At 42.4% G+C, this 25,285-nt stretch overlaps 1 protein-coding gene and 1 long non-coding RNA gene across 7 annotated transcripts in view; one reads left to right on the forward strand and one right to left on the reverse strand.

Annotated features, from left to right (window-relative positions):
* LOC137546519 (uncharacterized) overlaps window positions 1–6,446 on the forward strand; it is a 100,461-nt gene extending 94,015 nt beyond the window's left edge. For both annotated transcript variants that reach the window (XR_011026274.1, XR_011026275.1), the window contains exon 3: window positions 6,363–6,446. This is a non-coding gene — a long non-coding RNA (uncharacterized lncRNA). The remainder of the gene's footprint in view (window positions 1–6,362) is intronic.
* Window positions 1–25,285, reverse strand: part of LOC137546516 (angiopoietin-2-like) — a 142,964-nt gene that overhangs the window by 87,950 nt on the left and 29,729 nt on the right. The gene's annotated exons all lie outside the window — the stretch shown is intronic.

A 25,285-nucleotide genomic window follows, 5' to 3' on the forward strand; every position in this document is an offset into this window, starting at 1 on the left:
AACTCTTTTATCTACGATTGACCATTACATGCGCGCTAATCTTCCGGGGTTCCCTGTTTATGGGCCCCGTATGTGAGTTATCGTTTTTATATCTACTGCCTTTTAAAGAAATTTTATCTAAATAAACGGGTTACGCTTAGATATTGCCGTTTTTGTTTCCTATAAAAATTCCCTAAACTTTACCTCCATACGGATGTCCACTGGATCTTCACGACGTCTGATGTTCCCTGGACGTTATCTGTAACCTGAGCCATTTTACAACCTTATAATGTGGGTTGTTTGGAGCTGGTAAGCCTTTTCTAGTTTTGATGTTTGGCGGATATCTACCTCTGAGCATTTGATATATTGTGGTGAAGAATTTACCATTCCCTACACATAATGACTTTCTAAACCTGCGCTGACCTTTGATGTATGATTATTGCAGTCTGGACAATCACAGGAAGATTTCTGAATAGGTTCTGCGCATCAACACAGCTGCAGTCAAACTGACAAATGACATCAAGCTGAATTCAAAGTCTCATATACACCAGTGATTGAACTTTTATCCTTCTGAAAAAAAAAACTTGGTAGTGGTGAATCTTTCTTTACCCCCATGGTGCCTGAGCGTCCCCTTGGCATGTGCGGCATATGGCCCCCCAAGTGCACCTCCCACTGCAATATGGAGGTGCGCGGTAATGACTGTGTCCTCCTCGCCATGTGCAATAGAGGCAGAGGGACTCCAAGCAGCGCAGACCAGTGAGTGACAGGCGCACCACAGGTGCATATGCTGCACATGCCGGGGAGATACTCGGGCACCAGGGAGTAACAGATGCACCACCACCGCATATGCTGGGGGAACACTTGGAAACTCGGGTACGAGGGTGGATGGCACAGAAGGCTCTCTCAAATTCTGCTCAGGCACACTGCATACGGTGAGGAGGACACAGCCATTAACGCACAACTCCGGACTTTGTGGTGGGGGTGGACAGGGGCCACTCTTTTATGATTCGAGTATAAGCCGAGACCCCTACTTTTGGACCACATTTTTGGTCTTAAGAACTCGGTTTATACTCGAGTTTATACTGTATTTTTCTTTTTTTCAAAAGTCACTCTGTGCGGGGCTGCATTCTTGGGATGGTATAGATCAGGGGTCTCAAACTCAATTTACCTGGGGGCCGCAGGAGGCAAAGTCAGGATGAGGGAGGGCCGCATAAGGGATTTCACAAAAAAAGTGCTCAAATGTCATTATTAACAGTTTTAATTATTTCTTATGAACATATTAACAGTTTTAATTATATGCAGGCTTTGATGAAGTCATGATGAAGATATGACAAAGTCCAATTCTCTCCCTTTTGTCTGTTCTAATTATAATTGTCTGCCTTAGCAGCTAATTGTGCACACAGAACGTCTTCCACTCTTCCAATATAACTGTCAAGTTGGCATGTCAATCAGCAGGTTCCGCCCCCCACCCCTTGCATTGATTTTTGTAGCTTATTAGGTGAGGAAAACGTGTAGAAGTAAAGAGTTAATCAATGGCTCATTAGCAAAAGGTTTTGCATCAGGTTTCAGCCCACATAATGACTAACTCTTTCTGTGGGAACTTATACCTGTGCAGCAATCTCATGCTTAATGTCACTCAGTCACTGTTGTGACATCAATCAGCAGCTCCCGCCCCCCACCACACATTGACTGTTATTCAAAATTACATTTTCACTGAAGCAATCTTTTTTTCCTATTCCTAAATTTAACTTACAGTTCGTTCCAGTGGTCCCATACGAGTGATCCGCCGCGTCCCCGCCTTGAAACGAGGGCTGCAGAGCCCCCAAATCGCGCTGGGGGGGAATCCTGGAAGGGGCAGAGCTGTCAGCTTCAGCTCTGCCCCTCCTGACGTCAATTGCGGCGCATCACCGCCTCTGCCTGCCCCTCTCCCTTTTCCTTCACAGAGAGGGGCGGGCAGAGGCGGTGATGCGCCGCGATTGACGTCAGGAGGGGCAGAGCTGAAGCTGACAGCTCTGCCCCTTCCAGGATTGCCCCCCGGCCGATTTGGGGGCTCTGCAGCCCTCGTTTCGAGGCTGGGACGCGGCGGATCACTCGTATGGGACCACTGAAGCGAACTGTAAGTTAAATTTAAATACAAGATAGTTCGCTTCAGTGAGATGGATGCGGCGGGGATGCGGATGCGGCAGATTATATGGGACGGCGCGGGCCAGAAAATACTGCATCGAGGGCCGCAAGTGGCCCGCGTGCCGCGAGTTTGAGACCCATGGCCTAGATCTTTTTTACCCAAGGTACTTGAACGCTTTGTCATCTAGGAGTGCAGAGGTTACCTAATTTAGTACCTCTTGTGGAACACTTGATGACTTCAGTGAGTTGTTCGCCTACTTCTTTTATTCTCCTATTTCTTTTATGTCTTTTAAACTTTCCAATCCGTGACCAGTTGGTGACCAATATGAGTTCAGAGATTTCTGAATCTCTGTGTATATTGGACTCATCTTGTTACACAACTGTTTTGGTGTTGTTTTAGTGTCTGGTATTCACTGTATATAGTTTTGATTGTTTTGTTTGGTAGATTTTAGACCTTATTTGCAAAGGCCTGACAAATGGCAATCTATATGAGGGTCTTGTAAGCATGTGTTACATGGTTGAGAGGGGGCGGACCTGGCTATTTCTTAAGACTCCTACATGGTTTTAATGGTTTTTAGTTATTTGTAACTTTGATACTTACATTTGAGTTTTGTAATTTGAGTTACAGGCCCACAATCGATCAGCCCCGATGCTCCAGAGGTGAAGGGACACCTTGTGCCTGTTGCACGGGTGGCTTAGATCATTTTTCCTATATGAGGGCCTTGATACAATTTTTATAAACGGCAATCTATGTCTGAAATGGACTCATGTCGTTGACTAAAAATTGCTAAAAGACCTTTCCCAAGTCAAATTCAGTTATGTGCAATCTTTATATACTTATCGACAATTTGTACAATTTGTACTGTGAATGTATGGAATTTGACTTATGACTGATTTTTACAGAAATTTTCTACATGGACTGCAATACATGTCTTTAGTTCTTAGAGATCTGGTTAATATATGTCAAAGGGACTACTTTAACAAGGATATTTTGACATTTCTAGTCAAATAGAGGTTCTCCCCAATATATAGGTTTTCGATATTAGCAAATGGCTGATTAAACATGCACAAACGTCATGCTTTGCTTGTCGCCTTTCTATGTGAGTGCAATATGTTGAGTTTAATGTGTTTTATAATTTGATTCTATAGGAGGTGATTTTTGCATTAAGGTGAAACGCATTCCAAGTATACTGATATCACTGGAAGTGAGGAGGCTCCCCAAAATGCAGATACGTAGTTGTGGATAATACAGGTATATAAAAAATATATAATATGGCTTAACTCTAACAAGACAGGGCTATGCCAATATAAAAGAATACATTTTAATAATAACCCTTCCTCCCTCCGCCAGCCAATAAGCACGATCGGTTGTCATAGGCTTCAGCCTATGATAGCAGATCGCTTCTTTCTCCCCCAGGGGGACAGACGTGTCACACAGCTGTCCCCAGTACAGCGCTGCCGTAGATCGCAGCGCTGTACAGTGTTATTAGACGGCGATTTCTTCTAACACTCCCTAGCGGTGATCGCAGCTTGGATACTGATGGCGGAGCTCCATCATCCAAGCGGAGATGCGTGCGCATTGGTGTGCACGATCTCCTGCAATTCCCCACCCCAGGACTCTACGCCGGTTGGCATTAGGTGGTCCTGGGGCTGCTGCCTCGGCCACGCCCCTCAGCATGACGTGATCAAGAAACCAGTTAAAGCAGCTTATTATAGTTTATTCTCCACCGCACCAGCGGGGACCCCGGGCCAGGGGCTGTGAGCGGAGCTGCGGCGTGGGACATGTTGGCTGCAAGGCACTGGAGTAAGCCCCAGGTAAGTATATAAGGGGGCAGCAGTATTTAGCTGATGATTCCTTTAAAAGGCATTTTATGACAATGTATGAAAATATCACCTAGGAGGAAACTCAGGAGAAACAGTGAATTGCATATGGGCCTGTATGTATTATAGTCTAACATGTTCAGGAGGTAATCCAATCTGCAGCAATCTTGCACTTTACTGTATGTTGAATGCCTATTCCTTTGCCCATAACATAAACCCAAAGTGCTGGGACCAGCAACTACTCCTGTGCCAATTGCAAATGTACAGCTGAGAATCTACTGAACTGCAAGTGTAATATGGTTATCAAGCCATACCAAAATCTAATAAAAATCTTATTGTTTACATTATTATTGTCTATGTTTCTATGAAAGTGTATTTAATAATAATTAAAAAGGTAAATAGAAAACATATTGCTTCCCTTTAAGAATGAGCACAATTAAATGCAGTTCTGTGTTTTGGAAACTACTGGCAAAGTGCAATAAGGATGTTCACATATCATTCAGGTATTGTTTCTGGACATACAGAATGGTGATTTAAGTTTTCCTTTCTCTTAACACCTCCTGAGATAAGATGCAGTCCCTGCAGAGAAGAAGCTTTTCCTTTAAGACAACCACATGTGTGCTCTGGAAAATATAGGGATTTCCATTACAGAACCTCATGCCTTCGTAATTATGCTGAATGACCCAGGACACCTTTCACACAAATTACCACCTGAAACACTTAGGGGAGAATCGTGAAGCATTTCTCAGGGGAAATCTACAGGAAAAAAATGAACACTCAAAAAAAAAGATGTCTTAATATGAAGGATGGTTTATTTTTCAGCCCTGTTCTTTGGAGATGTTTTCCTCATGTTAAAAACTGTAATGCTGTGAGATATATATGAATATGATTTACTGTAGTAAGATTCTCTTCAGATGGAGCACACCTGGGCTGTATTTTTTTTTAAACATTCTCCTATTAGGTGGCAAAAGTTTTAAAATCTCAACTAGGTCATTTTAGAACACAATAAAGTGCCTTAGAGGTTAGTGGATGAATGCTTATGCTAATGCAGTTACAAGCACAACCCAACAGTAAAAACCTTTTCATAATTGTTCCTAACTACCCGCAATTTATTGAAAAATAAAATCTCACTTTTGATGCTGTACCAATCAACACATGGTATAAATATCCTGAGGATACTTTACTTGAGATCTGGGGATACTTGAACTTGTTATATCCAAATTTATTATATTACGTTTTGGTGTGAAACAAGTGATAAACAATATATAAATTAACATGAATAAGTTGTTATAGTAAATTAATAGCATCAAGGAATGTTAAAAAAGTGTTCAAATGCAATAATTTAGTACTCCTAAGTTATAAACATGCATCTAGAGGTACCGTACTTTGCCAACAGTCATTAACCACTTCACATCTAGACCTCGTCTCCCTCTTATGGACCAGAGCAGTTTTGATGTTTTAGCTGTGTCCCTATTTAATCAGAAATAACTTTATCCCTACTTATGACATCTAAATGATATATATTGGGTTTCATTGAGCAGCATTTTCCCCAAGAACTATTAGGTTTTCTATGCATTTTTATATTAAAAATAGGAAAAAATGGAAAAAATAAATTTCTCAGTTTTTACGCATTCCAGTTTAAAAATAAAATGTGGTACTGTAGATACAGCCTGCACAGACTCAGTAGCAAATTACGCATACTGCGCATGCACAGAACGCTCTTGGCCATAGGAGTGTGAACAGGGTGCATGCGGCTCAGAGCTGCACGTACGCAGTAGCCGCCGATTGGCAGTGACAGATCAGCATTGTGGGGGTCTCTGCAGCTGTCCGGAGGGTATCAGGAGGACGTCGTGGGCACAGTAGGAGTCCAGGGGGCTTGAAGAATCCCCAGGTAAGTTAAAATCTTATTTTTATTTTTTTTTACTTAAAGCGGTATTGTCACCATAAAAATAAAATTTCAACAGCAACTAGTCTGAGTGTATTAAGTGATAAAGATGCTAATCCTGCATTCAAAACTTTTTTTTGCTGTTATGGTTTGGAGTTATCACATACTTTAGGAGCACTGGCCCTAGTGCCAAACAGTGCCAAAAAGTTGAATGCTGGGAGTTCTTTTTATCTATAATATATTCCTCCTCTTCCACTGATCACTTGTGTTTACAAGCAAGGCTGAGGTGACTCAGTGATTGGATGTGTAAATAAAAAAAAAAAGACTCTGGGAGGAGGGCAGCTAATGAATACACAATGAGCAAGAGAAGGGAGTGGGGAAACAAGAGTCAGGGAGGATATGATGTCAGCATTAGCTTGGCAAGATGGCCACTGCCTACAATAGGATTTTCTGCTTTTCCTTTGTAAAATTCACAGGAAACATTACGTGGATAGCACAATACATCTGTTATGTAAGTAGAAGTAGTATTTATATATGTGTGTTTTATTTCTAGGTTAGCATGGGTGTCGCTTGTTCTTTAAGGATCCCTTTAAGTGCCAGCTAGATAGTAATCTTTTTCCGAGTATATCCACCCTTCTAACTAAGTAGTATATTCCATTTGATTCATGCATGGTCCCAATGTACTCCTCAAATGCCATTTTTTTTTTTAAAGTAACAGTCTAGCTAAAGCTTTTTTTCCTAGTTTTGTACAGTGCAAAAAGGTCCTGGAACAATGTTTTCTGTTACTCCACAGTGTGGTGCTTTTCCTTACTTACTATCCCTATGACAGACAGTAAGGTATTCTGACAGTTTACCATGAACTTTAAAACAGAAGATTGGAGTAAAGCTCTGTTGGAGTTATTTATTTTCATGACAACTGTTTGAGGACCCACCCTTTACCCCCCCTTAAGGACCAGCATTGTTTTAGCTGATCTGTGCTGGGTGGGCTGTGCAGCCCCCAGCACAGATCAGGGTGCAGGCAGAGCGACCAGATCGCCCCCCTTTTTTCCCCACTAGGGGGATGATGTGCTGGGGGGGTCAGATCGCTTCTGCCTGCCTGGGTGTTGCCGGGGGGGCACCTCAAAGCCCCCCTCCGTGGCGAAATTCCCCCCCTCCCATCCCTGTCCCCCCTGGCAATCTGGGCTGCACAGGACTCTATCCGTCCTGTGCAGCCAGTGACAGGCTGTCCCCTGTCACATGGCGGCGATCCCCGGCCGCTGATTGGCCGGGGATCGCCGATCTGCCTTACGGCGCTGCTGCGCAGCAGCGCCGTACAATGTAAACAAAGCGGATTATTTCCGCTTGCGTTTACATTTAGCCTGCGAGCCGCGATCAGCGGCCCGCAGGCAATTCACGGAGCCCCCCGCCGTGAATTGACAGGAAGCAGCCGCTCGCGCGAGCGGCTGCTTCCTGATTAATTAGCCTGCAGCCGGCGACGCAGAACTGCGTCGCTGGTCCTGCAGCTGCCACTTTGCCGACGCGCGGTATGAGTGCGCGGTCGGCAAGTGGTTAAAGTGTGATTTCAGCATTCTTTTAGGATTTCAGCATTCTTTTCAGCATGTTCAGACTCTTGGACTGGGATGGATGAAAATCTCTCTAATGGGGATAATGACAGGAATAAACATCTGACCGAGGTCCAAAACATATGCTAAAGTTTGACAACACTTCCACTTGAATGTTTATCTATTTTTTTTTGTTCCAGAGAACAACTGTGAGACATTATCCCGTAATGCATGTAAATATTGAACCAAAAAATGGGTGTCTATTGGTTTGCATTCCAGGTATTAAGACATCAAAGTTCTCCTGATATGTAGTTGTGGGTTGTCCCCAAGACCCCTGAGACTGACCTTTATCTCCTGCCTTCTCTCATCTTATTCTCACTCCACCCATTATTGATAATTAATGCAAATTAAGTATCAAATGGATTGACAAAAAATTGGGGGACTACTACTGTAGATAAATGTTTTGCATTACACAATTGTTCATTATTCAGATAATTGGATGTATATGCCTGAAATATTGCATAAACATCTCATTTGGTGTAAATGAATCATGTATGACAGCTTTTCAGTTGTCTTGCAAGGCTGACGAAAGGATTAACAGAAGACCACCTGCTTCAAGCAGGCATTCAATAATATTTGCTTGTTTTAGCTTTCGATGTGTAAACAAAAAATAAACAGCTTGGGGGTTTCCCTCTAAACTATACCTGCATCACCACTGTGATAATAGACAAAATGACATAATAACAGTTAATAGTTCTTGCAGGGTTCCAATTGTATACGGGACTAATTGCCCTAAATGGCCAGAAAGAGAGAAGATAGAAAGCTGCCAAAGGAAGGAATGAAGCAGCCAAGAGAAAGAGAAGAAAAAGGGAAAGGGGAGGAAGGAAAGCAAAGGCGGTGCCACCTTCAATCAACATGACAACATGTTTCAAGCATGCTGACAGCAGCCTTTCACTGGGCAGCACAGTGGCGTAGTGGTTAGCCTTGCAGCGCTGGGTCCCTGGTTCAAATCCTAGTCATGTCAAGATCTGCAATGAGTTTGTATGTTCTCCCCGTGTCTATGTGGGTTTCCTTCAGGGAGAAGGGGTTATCAGGCTACCTAAACTGTAGAGGGTGGGAAGGGTTATCTGGCTAGACTAACTATACTGGAGGTGGGGGGAGGGTCATCTGGCTGCCTATACTAGAGGGAAGGGTCAACAAGCTACCTATACTGGAGGGAGATGGAAGGATTATCTGGCTACTTACAGTGGTTTGCAAAAGTATTCGGCCCCTTGAAGTTTTTCACATTTTGTCATATTACTGCTACAAACATGAATCAATTTTATTGAAAGACCAGTACAAAGTGGTGTACATGTGAGAAGTGGAACGAAAATCATACATGACTCCAAACATGTTTTACAAATAAATAACTGCAAAGTGGGGTGTGCGTAATTATTCGGCCCCCTGAGTCAATACTTTGTAGAACCACCTTTTGCTGCAATTACAGCTGCCAGTCTTTTAGGGTATGTCTCTACCAGCTTTGTACATCTAGAGACTGAAATCCTTGCCCATTCTTCTTTGCAAAACAGCTCCAGCTCAGTCAGATTAGATGGACAGCGTTTGTGAACAGCAGTTTTCAGATCTTGCCACAGATTCTCAATTGGATTTAGATCTGGACTTTGCCTGGGCCATTCTAACACATGGACATGTTTTGTTTTAAACCATTCCATTGTTGCCCTGGCTTTATGTTTAGGGTCGTTGTCCTGCTGGAAGGTGAACCTCCGACTGAGTCTAAAGTCTTTTGCAGACTCCAAGAGGTTTTCTTCCAAGATTGCCCTGTATTTGGCTCCATCCATCTTCCCATCAACTCTGACCAGCTTCCCTGTCCCTGCGGAAGAGAAGCATCCCCCGATCATGATGCTGCCACCAGCATATTTGACAGTGGGGATGGTGTGTTCAGAGTGATGTGCAGTGTTAGTTTTCCGCCACACATATCGTTTTGCATTTTGGCCAAAAAGTTCCATTTTGGTCTCATCTGACCAGAGCACATTCTTCAACATGTTTGCTGTGTCCCCCACATGGCTTGTGGCAAACTGCAAACAGGACTTCTTATGCTTTTCTGTTAACAATGGCTTTCTTCTTGCCACTCTTCCATAAAGGCCAACTTTGTGCAGTGCACGACTAATAGTTGTCCTATGGACAGATTCCCCCACCTGAGCTGTAGATCTCTGCAGCTCGTCCAGAGTCACCATGGGCCTCTTGAGTGCATTTCTGATCATCGCTCTCCTTGTTCGCCCTGTGAGTTTAGGTGGATGGCCTTGTCTTGGTAGGTTTACAGTTGTGCCATACTCCTTCCATTTCTGAATGATTGCTTGAACAGTGCTCCGTGGAATGTTCAAGGCTTTTGAAATCTTTTTGTAGCCTAAGCCTGCTTTAAATTTCTCAATAACTTTATCCCTGACCTGTCTGGTGTGTTCTTTGGACTTCATGGTGGTGTTGCTCCCAATATTCTCTTAGACAACCTCTGAGGCTGTCACAGAGCAGCTGTATTTGTACTGACATTAGATTACACACAGGTGCACTCTATATAGTCATTAGCACTCATCAGGCAATGTCTATGGGCAACTGACTGCACTCAGACCAAAGGGGGCTGAATAATTATGCACACCCCACTTTGCAGTTATTTATTTGTAAAAAATGTTTGGAATCATGTACGATTTTCATTCCACTTCTCACGTGTACACCACTCTGTATTGGTCTTTCACGTGGAATTCCAATAAAATGTATTCATGTTTGTGGCAGCAATATGACAAAATGTGGAAAACTTCAAGGGGGCCGAATACTTTTGCAAACGACTGTATACTGAAGCGGGCGGATGCTGACAGTGGCATTGGGCGGTAATGAATACAAATCTGGCCCTGCATGTGAGAAGACAAGGAAGAAAGTGAGTGACAGTAGGCTGCTGCAACAAAGAGGAAGATGGATCAGACCTGGCAATTACAATTACAGGAAGCTGTCTACCTCTATTAGTATAATCTTCTCATTAATGCTGTGTAGTGCAGCCCCAGTTCTGCATTCTCTTTCATTCGATGTCAACTACTCGTGGATGTATCCATGTAGAGCAACTTGGTAATATAGCAGCACAGCAATGACCACCTCTCAACTTCAGAGAACAAAATAGCAAATAATGTGGTCAAACGGATTAACACCTCAGCCAGAGAGAACTGAAGGTAAAAAGAATTTGCAGCCTGGATATAATACCTGTCCAGTGTCCACATGTCCCAAATTCTCCCACTCTTTGAATCTGTCCATTATTTGGTTGTTGTTTTGGAAAACCGAGACATGTGTTTATTCACTCCTGCAAACTAATTATCCTCTAATGCTCGAATGTTGTAAAATATGACATATATACAATCTGCATACTATCACATGCTAATTCTACCAAAATGATGACAGGCATTATACAATGTATACAAACAAGTTCATTTTGTGAATCTATTAAATGTATGCTATACAATATGAAACCAATAACCCTTCATGGAATACCAAATTTAGCTATTGTGAGAGGTTCATAGATCCATAGCTAGATCAAGGAATCATACATAGTTCATTGATAGTTCAAGGTGTACTACTACTCATTTTGTTTGCTATTTTTCAATGTTGTGGATTATTAGTCTTGATTTACTTAGCCATCTCCATGTTGTATAAAATGAGAGATCATAGGTGATAATGAAAAACAGGTCTGAATTTATTTATATCATCTGCTTAGAATTGGCAAGGGTTTGCAAATCTTACTAGGGTCATTTAAGACTACACCAAGGGCTTTGAATTAGCAGTAGTTGAACTGCAGTCATATGTACACACCAGCCACACAATTGCAGGCAATATGTTTCATACATACAAACTTTGTTTCCATGTACAAAATATACAGTACTGTTTTTGTGATGACATATTTTTGTTGTTACATGCAACAGTATTGTCCCATGAACATTGAGGGCTGTTATTCGGTTCCTTCCATCTGGCAAGTTTTCATACATAAGTTTGGTGGTGGAATACACAGATTATTTTATTTCAAAAACTTAAAGTTGGTGCTTGCTCACCATATAAAATAAATGGAATACAGCTGGGGACATCACACTTGGAAAACAACTTGGGAATACTGGTTGATAAAAAGTAAAAAACATATAATGCCAATGCCAGTGGCAGCTAAAGCAAATACAATTCTGGGATGCATAAAATGGAAAATAAAATCTTAAGATGCTAGTATACTATTCCCCCTGTATAAATCACTTGTGAGGCCACATCTGAGGGATGGGATAACATTTTCGGCACACCGAATATCTGCACTTGTTATCCCTAGCTGATTCCTGGCATGAATTTCATGGCCCCATTAGGGGTTACATGTATTACTCCCCTCACCATGTTCCTAGTCTAGGATCTGCCTGATATTCACTAATAGAACCAACTTAATGAACCTTATTTATGCCAGGCATATTCGCTGTTCTTGGTCAGATCATGACCCTGTCCCTGCATCTTTTAACTCTAATTCCCCTAAATGTATCCAAAAGTCATGGAGGTTCAATTAATCCCACCTCACATCCTCAACCAAACTGAATTGTCCACTGAATTGACTGACTTTTTCATCTTAACAACACTAGTGACGTCACCAAGGCAACTCTGCGGTGTTCTCACAAGGCTTATATTCATGGCCAGCTCATCATTCTCCCACTCTATACCTGTACAAGCTCATTAGGGATACTCAGTGCAGATTGAAGTATTACTCTGTAAACATGCTGAAAAGGCCTATAAATAGACATTATCCAAGTGCTACAAACTTCTTAACAAACTTGACAGGTGGCTGGCAGCTCGTCTGCATGAGAAGCAGTAGTTAAACTCTTTCAGGAAGATCAGACTCCAGGATGGCACTGAAACACCCAATCCTGACCTTATCCATGATAGGTTCCTGCGCTATTATCAAGAGAGAGCTCACTACACATGCCTGCTCCCACTGCTTTTAAATATTTGTTTGTGCTAAGGTATCCCTTAAAGGAATACTGTAGGGGGGTCGGGGGAAAATCAGTTGAACTTACCTGGGGCTTCTAATGGTCCCCCGCAGAAATCCTGTGCCCGCGCAGCCACTCGCTCCGCCTCCAGTTCACTTCTGGAATTTCAGACTTTAAAGTCTGAAAACCACTGCGCCTGCATTGCCGTGTCCTCGCTCCCACTGCCACCAGGACCGTACTGCGCAGGCCCAGTATGGTCTGTGCCTGCGCAGTATGCTCCTGGTGACATCAGCGGGAGCGAGGACGCGGCAAAGCAGGCGCAGTGGTTTTCAGACTTTAAAGTCTGAAATCCAGAAGTGAACCGGAGGCGGGGCCGGAGCATCAGTGAGTGGCTGCGTGGGCACAGGATGTCTGCGGGGAACCATTAGAAGCCACGGGTAAGTTCAACTCATTTTTCCCCAACCCCCCTACAGTATCCCTTTAATGAAATGAAAAATAAAAAATGAATTGTGTAGCAGACCTATTATTGTTTACATGGTATCCATGAAAAAGCTATATTTACATTTACTTATTTATCATTACACAAATGTGTGTGTGTATATATATATATATATATATATATATATATATATATCCCCCTGTGTCTCTGCGTCCCTGTGTGTGTGTGTGTGTGTCCTAGCTTTGCGCTACTGAGCATGTGCCGCATAGACAGCCTTGACACAGGGAGCAGGACGGGCCAGGGGGCCGGCCGGGTGGGCGTGTGCGCAGCGGGCATGTGGAGTGCATGCTGACTGTGCGGCGGTGGCGGCAGTCACAGGGGAGGGAGAAAGGGAGGAGAGGGCCTCCTTCTGACACAGACCTAGAGCATGTTTTTAAATGGGCTTAGGTGTACTAGTATATATTAGATAACACATATATACAAAAACACACACACACATTATTTATTCTTTTATTTTGTCTAATAAATATATTTAACTCTAAATAAATGTCAACATAACAATGTATTAGGTAAGCAGTGATGCTTACCTAATATATTACAATGTATTAGGTATATGTCTACAGTCCTGTTTGTGATGAATGTGGGATTAGAAAGTTGAAAGAAGAGGTATTTGCCAGGAAACAATGCAGCCTGGAAAGATGTGCAACTTCACAGAAGTGGGCATTTTTTTGTCTAGCTTTGGCTAGGAATAATATCCACTGCTTTATAAATGTATTATATATCACTAATAATTAAAATACATATTGTTCAGTATATCCAATATGAGTCACATTCACCCTTTTAAACATTGGTCACCAGCTTTGCCTTGTTTTGCATTACCTAGAGTTGTGAAACACTCTCGGATTCTTGGGATCTGCTCAAGTATTCCTTCTAGGCTATGTCATTGACTGTCATGTTTTATGTTGTCTTGTGGTTTGGCATGGGATGGTATCTACATTCCAACAAATACTGCACGTGACCTGTTAGATTATCAACATTGAGGGGTCACATTCATTGTGTTCATCAAGGCTAAATGCTGAAAGATGACATAATGTGGACAATAAACAGACAGTAACATCAATCTGTTTCTTATTCATCACACAGATCCTGGGGGTCGGTTTTGCTAAAAAAAAAAAATGTTCATGTAACATCTGAAATATTGTGTTACTTGGAACTGTTTTTCACCGAAAAAAACGTAATAATTTTTATCGACTGCTCTTGCTATTTCATGATTGCAGCACGCTATGGCTGTTATTTTTCCATCAAACAACACATACTGGCAAAGTCTATTATCACTCTATACTCCAGATGGATAGTTACCATGAAACATGACTGTATTTGAATTGATCTGCAATCAGTCAGTAAGAAAATGCCAAACTGTCCTCACTTTGTGATGTGCTTCCTAAGCTACTTTCATACATAGATTTTCCATAGATACTTAGAAGGGAAAATATTTTTGGTACATTCCAACATTTTAGCCAGAGCTTTGTGAATTTCTCTTTGGTGCTTCAAAAATCAGTGTTTATAGTTGCTTTTACATGTTAGCTATTGGACTGCTTAGGTGGTCTTACTCTAGTAGTAAAACCTAACAACATGTGCATGAAAGGTAAGGAATGGTGGTTAGTCTACAAATATCCCACCTAGTTGGGGACTGCTCAGGTACAGTAAGCTCTGTTTTCTGTTCTACAATTACAGACAGCCGACAGAAGATTGTGTACACCATTTTACAGACACAAGGAAGCAAGCAGAGTAACCAGGTGACTAATAGTGCAGAATGCACTTAAATGAAACATATATTTTTACATTCTTAACAGGAACTTTAACCTCTGATTCAACTTCACCCCAATCAGTAGCTGATACCCACCGTCCCATGAGAATTCTTTACCTTTTCTCAAATAGATCATTAGGGACATCTGTATAACTGCTATTGTGGTGAAACCCTTCCCACAGTGTGATGTAAGGGCCAAGGCCTGGACAGTTTGTTGTCTGTGTGAACCTTGTTGTCTGTGTGTTGCCTTGTAGGAAATAAGGCTGATTCCAACTGCCAAGCAAGCAGTATCTCCCTCTGTGCATATATCCATATAGATAGACAGACAGACAGACAGACAGACAGACAGACAGACAGACAGACAGACAGACAGACAGACAGATAGATAGATAGATAGATAGATAGATAGATAGATAGATAGATAGATAGATAGATAGATAGATACAATAATGCACACACTTTTAGCCTATCACTTTGTGAGTGGGTGCAGGCCCGGATTTACATCACAGGAGCCTACAGGCACAGATGTCCTTGGCACCCTAGACTTCACCCTCCATGAATCTACAAACCACCACCAAACTGCACCGCAAGTGTGCTGGCTGGCCCAGCTGTCATTACTCCCTTAGTTTCCTTGCTTGTCATAGGTAGCTACAAGTGCCCTTTAGTATTAAGTAGCCAGAGCAATCATCAGTGTTAAGTACCTAGTGGTGCCCCCAAGTATTAGGAGCTAGAGGTGCCCCCGACTGAAGGGAGATCTGGTCAGTGAAATGCCTAGACCCAGGTGATGATAGTGAGCCGCCTCTCCACCATCAAGCGCCTGTAGGCACGTGCCTACAGTGCCTAATGGTAAAGCTGGCCCTGAGTGGGTGTGTTTATAGATAATGGCAGTTGGATCTCTGTCTTGTAGCAACAACAATTCTGCTGTCCAGCTAAACAAATATACCCTTCCATCTGAGTGATCATGTGATATACTATGATCAAAACATCTAAGATAAAACTGGAATGATTTTCATAAGAAAAGTGCCCACCACCTATATTGCTGTCTTCAGCTGTGTTATGTTATAATAAGGCTGAATCATAGAATTAGTGCACATTTTAGTTATAAGTCAGTCTTAGATAAACAGTACCTCTGAAATATCACACATTCCTCCTACACATTTTACCCTTACAGTGTAAGAAAGATTCTCTTTACTAAGATGGTAATGGTCCAGGTGTAATCACTTATATTTTTAGTTGCAAATAAAAAGGGTATCTAAACTTTCATGCAGCAATAACAATGCCCACTGGGAAAAGTTTACTGAAGCAACTTTACCTTTCTGATGTTCTTTGCATTTCAGATTGTGGAGGGGTAATAGTAAAACATTTGGGAGAGGAAGTTATTTTTTCTTAGTGTATCTTTTTTCTTAGTTTAGCTTTCTGGACGTAGCTTTCTGCCAGTGGCTGGGGCTGTATCTCATTCTCTGCTGGCTAGATCCAGTGCTGCTGCAGTGGTCCTAAGTGCCATAGACTATCATAAGGCTGGGTGTGTGCATACATGCTTTGGTTAAAGCTACATACACATCAGATAATGGTCAATCATTGGGGATTGGGAAATGATCTCTTGGGTGACAATTTGGGAAACAATGTTTTCTCATCTAATTTTTAGTACTTTTTCATTTGCTGTCTTGGGGCTGAAAAGTTATTTCTCATGGTATACAAGTTAATTGAAGGCCATACATACTTTATAATACTAATTTAGTTATGGCTACCTTCAAAATAACTGAACTAGGAGTACAATAACTTTCAGGACCCTATCTGCATAGAGGTTGTATGTTCCCTGTGTTTGCATGGGTTTTCTCTGGCTTCTCCATTTTTCTTCAACATCCCAAAAACATACAAATAGATAAACTGGTTCTCTCCCCCCCCCCCCCCCCCCCCCCTAAATTAGACCTAATCCTGGTACATCACTATTATTATTATTTATTGTATTTATAAAGTGCCAACATATTACGCAGCCCTGCACAATTGATAAATGGGTAACATACAAGGTAGGACATACAGGAAACTCACAACTAAAAAACAAGATCATGCAAATGATTTGATAACAGTACAGTGTCATAGGTCAAAATAGAGACTGTTCTAGTCCACAAGAGGGGTGATTGACAGTAATATTGCATAATCAAGCTGTAAAAAATAGGGAGGAGGGCCCTGCTGTGCGGGGCAGGATTATCAGAAGGTCAGTCTTGTCCAGATTAAGCTTCAGGAACCTGGCGGCCATCCAGTAGGAAATGGATGCGAGGCAGGCGAAGACTTTGTCCATAGTAGAGGAGGAGAGATCTGGGGGGTGGAGGTATATCTGGGTGTCATCGGCATACAGGTGGGAATTAAAGCCCATGGAGGAGATGATTTTGCCAATTGAGGCAGTATAGAGTGAGAACAGTAGTGGTCCTAGGACGGAACCTTGAGGAACACCAACTGAGAGGGATGTAGGAGTGGATGAGGAGCCATTGAAGAATGTTGTGAAGGAGCGGTTGGAGGGGTAGGAGGAGATCCAGGCTAAGGCTAGGTACTGAATGCCCATTGACTGCAGGGAGTGGTCGACAGTGTCAAATGCTGAGGAGAGGTCCAGGAGGAGCAGGATGGAGTATTTACCTTCGGCTTTGGCAAGGGCAAGGTCAATTACCACTTTGGTGAGGACTTTCTGTAGAATGGGCTGTACGAAAACCAGATTGCAGGGAATCGAGAAGGGAGTTGGAATTGAAGAAGTTGGTCAGGCGTTGGATGGCCAGGCGTTCAAGAATTTTCGAGGCAAAAGGGATATTGGGCGGTAGTTGGATGGCAGTACAGGGTCCAGTGAAGGTTTCTTCAGCAGGGGTAGCACACTGGCCTGTTTGAATACGGAGGGGAAGATGCTGGTGGAGAAGGAGAGGTTGAACAGGCGGGTGAGGACAGGTGCCAGATCAGAAAAATGTGGGCGGAGGGAATCAGATGGGACCGGATTTAGGGGGCAGGAAGTGGCAGGTGAAGTTGCCGGCACCTGGTTGACTTCCTCCACCGGGACAGGAGTGACAGAGGTGGGGGGGGGGGGAAGCAGGAGTAGGATGGAGTGAGCAGGAGGGGGCGATGTCCCTCCAGATGGTACATGTGTACAAGGCGTGTTACCCGGGAGGGATTGAAATTCGTACCTTCGGAGGACAGACGCGTCGGTAGCCTCCAAGCTAGCGACAAATTCTGTTGCTATGAAGAGGGTAGGAGACCTGATGGAGGAATACATGACATAGTGTAACGAAAAATCCGCAACGCCAGATGGATTGCGGAAAAATGGTTGCATCCAGTCTGGCAAGCGGAATTTCCAACGCGGGAGGCAGAAATTTGTCCGCCGCACAAAACCTTCTGAGCGCTCTGCGCCAAACTCACCAGCATGCTGCTCACCAGGGCTCTGCCATCTTGCCTCTAGGGGGTGCGTGAGCACGCCAGACACACCTTTATGCTCCTAGAAAGCGTGTCAGCTGACCTGGAGGTCAGCTGATGTTTTAGCCTTCTCTGATTGGTTGCTGCTTGGGGTGGAGACTTCTCTCCCAGGCAGTATATAATGAAGTGCTTTTCAGTCACACTTCGTCTGTGTTTGCGATACCCTTTGTTAGCGCTCAGACCTAGTCAGCTCCCGTGTGATAATCTGGCAGGACCCCGGCTCTTGTCACATTTAGTCAGTCTTGTATTTGATATTGCGTCATATACTGGTTCATCGACAGTATATACGCATATTGAACTGTTTGATTTCCTGTGTATGATTCTGTGCCTGTCTTGACCACTCTTCTGCCTTCTGATTCTGTACTTTGCCAGCCTGTACCGTTATCGACTATTGGCTTGGTTTCTGACTATTCTCTTGTCTCACGTTTCTGTACTGTTGCCGAACCTCTATTTGTCTGACCTTTCTCCCTTCAGTGGAACGTCTCCCACTGTAGGGTTATCTCTGAGGCTTGCCTCTCCGAGACGACTGCCCTAGCAGACCGTTACTGCCATAGGCCGAGACTCCTCCACTGCCCCATTGGAGGATCTCACACACGGGGTTCCCATTCAGAGGTAACCACACCTCTGAGGAATTACCGTGTGGTGGACATTTCCACTACTTTGTGAATCTATAATGCATTATTTATTACCGCATTATTCGTGTGTCTACTACCTTGTTTCGATCAGCCCGCATTATTATCAATTCCGCAGATTGCTATATAATCGGGTCAATCCTTGTATTATTGGTGATTCTGCGGATCCCCAATAATCAAGGGTGTGACACTGATCTTGTCTGATCGTTACAAGCACTAATTTTGTTAGCGAGCCTTCTGCTGATTTACTATCAGGAAGGCACTGATTACTTTGCTCAAATATATCTGTATTAGAGGTGATTCTGCAGATCATCACATAATCAGATATCTGTGCTCTTGCTGACATATTGTTACACATAGTGGCACAGAGCAGACGGGGTGAGTGGGGAGATTAATGCCCTTGGCCAGCGCTCAGCTCAGGTGCTGCTGTATACACAGTAGAATCTCACCTGAAGCGGTCTTTATGTAAAAGCACTGCTGATGCAGATGTCAATGCTGTATAAGTACACAGTAGTAATAATAATCATTATTTAGTATTTATATAGCACTTACATCTTCTGTAGCACTTTACCAAGTACATAGGTGTCCCTCAGAGGAGCTCATCATCTAATCCCTACCTAATGCTAGGTACACATGATACAATTTTCTGACAGATTTACTGTCAGATCGACTATTTCCAACAGATCCGATCTGATTTCCGATAGATTTTCTGAGCAATTTTCTGTTCACTGCTATGGAAAATCAATCGGAAATCAGATTGGATTTTGACCTGTTGAAAATAGTTGATCTGACAGTAAATAAAAAATTGTATCGTGGGTACCTAGCATTATTCATATGTCCATTGTCTAGAGCCAGTTTAGGGGTAAGCTAATTAACTTATCTTGTTCTACAAAGAACTTTTTTTAAATTATCTAAACATATGACCTCATTTCCTGTTTTCTTCCCCTTGTACCAGTGGCTAAAGTGGAGCTGAACTCTTGCACAAGACAGAATGAAAACATAGAGAAATGCACCCTGTATGTATTTAGAGATACCCTGTGTCTAATCACAAGTTGTAATTTGATTTCTCCGTGTCACATAACCTCCACGGCAGAGATGGCAGATAAGCCCATTTGAAAGCACATGAGGTTAACAATATGTCTGCTTCCATGAATCAGAAAGTAGAAACACTGCAGATTTATTTAAGGTTTTGCATCAGCTGTAACAAAGAAATGTTTTTTGTTTAAAGGTTATTTTGCTGTTGTGTATTTCTTACAGCAGAGAGAACGTTCTCAGTTCAGGTCGGCTTTAAAAGTAGACAGAACTAAAACTATTTTTTTCCAGGGCAGGTTCAAGACTTTTTGTTGCCTGAAGCAAACATGTGAGAAATGCTCCCATTAGGGTAGTGATAGCCAATCAGATAGTAAAAGCAGAGTAGCTGATTGGCTAGTGATTGTAGATGGGTTGCTGAACTATATAGCCGATCAGCTAGTGTTTGGTTCTCAACTCACCACCATGTAACCGCAATGTAACATTGTGGGCTATTACATGGTGGGCAAACAGCATGCAAAACAATTTCTTGGATGACATCATGTAATATAATCAGTCTGAGCATGAGTAAGTCTTAATCCTAGAATATTCTCTTAGCCATCACGTCTTTCTATGAACAAAGCTTTGCGATACATCTCAAATGTGGCTAATTGACGTGTGTGTGTGTCCCTAATTTCCTAAAAGGTGAACACCCATTTATGTGCAGAGTAATAGCAAATCAGGCCTTTATCTCTACACTCTGTTAGGCCCTGTTCACATTGCGTTGCACTCACGTTATCGCCCGCGCTGAGCCTTTTTTTGGTTTATTTTTCGAATCGTTCTGCTTTGCGTGTTATAAGCGCTTTTGTAAGCGCTTTAGCAGAGCAATTATTTAAATCACTTCCTGACGTCAGTCAGGAAGTGATTACTTTGTCCCCAGAAATGAATAAATATTTATATGAATAAATATGTATTTATTCATTAAAGCGCTGGGGAAATCGCTATACAAAGTGCTTTTTCAAGCGCTTTGCAATCTCCCTATACCTTCCATTCAGGGCAAATTGCCCTGAAATAGTACATGCAGCACTTTTGTCAGCAGCAAGCAAACCGAACACCCCAATGAGAACTATCTCATTGGAAAGCATAGTGTAAGCGCTTTTAGAGCGATTTACATAAATCGCCTGAGCGTAAAAAAAAAAAAAAGCCTTTATTGTGGCAATTGGCAGCTGCCAGAACTGTGTATTATAGCTTTAGCCTATTGTTGCTTTTATGACCATAGTAAAATACCTGCACTGAGCCAAATAATGCAAATTTTTGTGTCTTTAGCATTTTTTCCCGTCATGACATGAATGGAATGGAATTATTACTAGCTGGCGATTGTGTTATAGACCCTAGACAAATCCTCTGCTCCAACTAAAACCATGTACTGCCATCTGCCAACTGTCATAGTTGTTCAGCCAATCTATTAAGAGTTCCAAAACTCAGCATCTATGGTAGTAGGGAGAATTTGATTCCCTATATTTTTAGTGAGATTGAATTTTGATCCAGTTTTACGGGCTCCTTTCTCTAGAGGGGGATTCTTAAGTGATTTAAAATGTGAGAGTACATGTTCTTTGTTAGGTGAAAAAGAAACTGGACAGAACCCTTTGTTTTAGATATGCCAGGCCATAGTTCTACTTTCCTAACTGCTTGTCAAATAGAATCTACTGATGTAAAGCGTGAATTCTATGGTATGCCAAGTTAAACGATTACCACAAGATTTGGCAGGAGATAGAGTGGCTTTTAGAGATTTGGAGAACGCAGAGTCTGCTGCTTTAGTCCAGATACCGTACTTGCCACATAAACTGCCAGAATGCAAATGGAGACGTGTTGTACCTTTATAAGAGCTTAAGGCCCTACAGCTGATAATTATTAGACCAATGTGTAGTCTATATATAGAAGGTTGAATGTCAGATTAATTAAAGTAAATACACAGTAGTATAAGCTACTTTAAATCAAATTCGTCTTTTTCAAAAATATCTATCAAAATCTATCAAATATCTGCCAAAATCTGGAGTTCTTTCTTTCTTGTTACCTGCTGATTTAACCACTTCCCAACTGAGGGGTTTTACCTCCTGACCACCAGAGCAATTTTCACCTTTCAGCGCTCCTTCCATTCATTCGTCTATAATTTTATCATTACTTATCGCAATGAAATGAACTATATCTTGTTTTTTTCGCCACCAATTAGGCTTTCTTTAGGTGGGACATTATGCCAAGAATAATTTTATTCTAAATGTGTTTTAATGGGAAAATAGGAAAAAATGTGGGAAAAAAAATATTATTTTTCAGTTTTCGGCCTTTATAGTTTTTAAATAATGCATGCTACTGTAATTAACCACCCTGGCGTTCTGATAAAATCGCCAGGGCAGCTGCGGGAGGGTTTTTTTTAAATAAAAAAAAAAACTATTCCATGCAGCCAACTGAAAGTTGGCTGCATGAAAGCCCACTAGAGGGCGCTCCGGATGCGTTCTTCTGATCGCCTCTGGCGGCCAGAAGTAACACGGAAGGCCGCAATGAGCGGCCTTCCGTGTTTCGCTTACCTCGTCGCCATGGCGACGAGCAGAGTGACGTCATGGACGTCAGCCGACGTCCTGACGTCTGCCGCCTCCGATCCAGCCCTTAGCGCTGGCCGGAACTGTTTGTTCCGGCTACGCTGGGCTCGGGCGGCTGGGGGGACCCTCTTTCGCCGCTGCGGCGGCGATCAGGTAGCACACGCGGCTGGCAAAGTGCCGGCTGCGTGTGCTGCTTTTTATTTCATTAAAATCGGCCCAGCAGGGCCTGAGCGGCAGCTGCTCGTCCAGACCGCTCAGGTGGTTAAAACCCATTAAATGTATATGCCTATTTATCCCGGTTATAAAACCGTTTAAATTATGTCCCTATCACAATGTTTGCCACCAATATTTTAATTGGAAATAAAGGTGCATTTTTTCAGTTTTGCGTCCATCCCTAATTACAAGCCCATAGTTTATAAAGTAACAGTGTTATACCCTCTTGACATAAATATTTAAAAAGTTCAGTCCCTAAGGTAACTATTTATGTATTTTTTTAAAATTGTAAATTTTTTATTTTTTTTTCATTACATAAAAAAAAAAATTGGGGAGTGTGGGAGGTAAGGAGTTAATTTTTTGTGTAAATCTAGTTTATTTGTGTGTAAAAAATGCTTAGGGTGTAGGTTTACTATTTGGCCACAAGATGGCAACAGTAACTTTTTGTTTCATGCGACGACGCTTGCAGGAAGTAGAAAGAGGCTGGGAGTTTGTTATTGCTCACAATGATCGCGCTGCTCAGCCGAGCGGCAGCGGATCATTGCGGGGCTTAGATCAACGAACGGGAATGGATTTTCCCGTTCGTTGCTCTCTGGGCAAGCGAGCGGCGGCGTGTTTACTAGCGGCGGGCGGCGTGTTTACGAGCGGGAGTGCGGGCAGCGGCGGGAGTGCGCAAAGTACGGATTTCTCCGTCCCTGGGGGTTAAAGGATGGAGAAAGGGACGGAGAAATCCGTACGGGCGGGGGTAAAGTGGTTAAAGAAAACCTGTAAATTAGATAATGAATTGTATGTGTGCTACAGCTAAGAAATAGAACATTAGTAGCAAAGAAAAGAGTCTCACATTGTTTTCCAGCACAGGAAGCGTTAAGAAACTTCAGTTGTTATCTATGCAAAAGAGTTTCTCTGAGCTCTTCGACCCAACTTGGGGCAGAGACAGTTCATTTTCTGTTTTCTCTTCTGTTTAAGTAATAAACAGTGAAAGACATGTTGAGATGTGGTTTTACTGCAAGGAAGTTCAGTTCCATTCAAACTGCAAATATGACAGAATGATGCAATATTATAAAAAAAAATCTATATAACTGAAAATAAAAACAAGAGACTCTTTTCTTTGCCACGAATGTTCTATTCATTATCCGTACTACACATACAGTACAATATATCAAACATTTTTTTCACTTCAGTTTTGCTTTAAAGAGAGTCTGAAGCCTTAAAAAATCCTCTTATTACTTGCGATTTCTGTTAAACAGTATAAGCATAGCTAAAACGCTGCATTCCCGCAGCAAAATGATGTAATTAAACCCCCCAAATCCTGGGGCAAAATTTCACGACTTTCCAGGTCGTGGATTTGCTGCCTGGGGAAGGCAGAGCTTTGTGCTGTAGCTCTGCCTCCAGTCTCGTCAATCTCCATGGACTTTCGCCTCTCCCCACCCCTCTCAGTGAAAGAAGACAATGAGGAGCAGGAGGAGGCGGTGATCCGTGGAGATTGAGGCAAGTAGAGGCAGAGCTACTACACAAAGCTCTGCCTCTACCAGGAAGGAGCCCTGAATTTTGCCCCAGGGATTTGGGGAAATTAATTACATCGTTCTGCCGTGGGAATACAGCGTTTTAGCTATGCTCCTACTGCTTAAGATGAGTTGAAAAGATCCGCACCATCTTAAAGCAATTTATTTATAAGCTCTTTAAAAACTGGCAAAGCATGAAACCAGTGTGTGCCGGCTCACTATTGGAGAACATACTGCTTAACATAAATGTCAAGTAAAAAAAATGTTTAAGGCTTCGGACTCTCTTTAAAGAGACTCTGAAGCATCCTTAAAATCATGTTTTTATTTTAAAATCCTCTTAAGCATGTTTGCCCTAACTAAAATGCTGCATCCCCTTGGCTTTCAGCTGCAGCTCTGCCTCCATGCGCGTCAATCCGTGCATATCTCCGCCTCTCCCCGGCCCCTCTCAGTGAAAGAAGACTAAGAGGGGCGGGGAGAGGCGGAGATCCGCCGCAGATGGACGCGTGTAGAGGCAGAGCTGCAGCCAAAAACCTCTGGCTCTCACGGAAGGAGCCCCGCAATCCGCCCCAGCGAGTTTGGGGTGATTAATTTCGTTTTTTCAGCCCCGGGGATGCGAGGCTTCAAAGTCTCTTTAAATAATATTTACTATAAAGCTCAACAAAATGAACACAGAAACATAACACTCCATGTTACTCCCAATCAATCTAAACATATCAGTAATGTAAATTAAAAATCCCATTTTCCTCCCTCAATAGCTATTGGTGCTATTAATTAATGGTTGCTCTTCCCCTCTTTGCAGTGCATTTTGGGAGTGTAAATTGGCCTATACTGCCAGCGTCCTGAAGTGTGTCAGCTACAACACACTCATATTGAATCTGGGAGAGCCTAAGCGCTTTGAGTCCTATGGGAGAAAAGCGCTATAGAAATGTTATTGTATTATTGTATTGTTGTATTGTATATTACCTGGCAATTTAGGGCTTGCTGCAGGATACAGCTGCAATCATGTGACTGCCACATTTCTGGGAGAACAAAGCTATTTAAAGTGAATGACGGTACGCCTGTTCCGAGGATGTGCTTCACGCATGCTCATTTTCAGAATACAAGTAAGGCAGCTTAACTCATTATGCATAGAGTGGTACATTTTCGGCAATTATTTTTTTTTGGGTAACATTCTATCACTAAGGTCTATTTTTTCTAATAATTTCCTGGGGAGACCAACCATAATATACTGTGTATATATATATATATATATATATATATATATATATATATATATATATATATATATATATAATTCAGTGTGCATAT

This window comes from Hyperolius riggenbachi, chromosome 2 (assembly GCF_040937935.1).
Source record: "Hyperolius riggenbachi isolate aHypRig1 chromosome 2, aHypRig1.pri, whole genome shotgun sequence".
Classification (NCBI taxonomy): Eukaryota; Metazoa; Chordata; class Amphibia; order Anura; family Hyperoliidae; genus Hyperolius; species Hyperolius riggenbachi.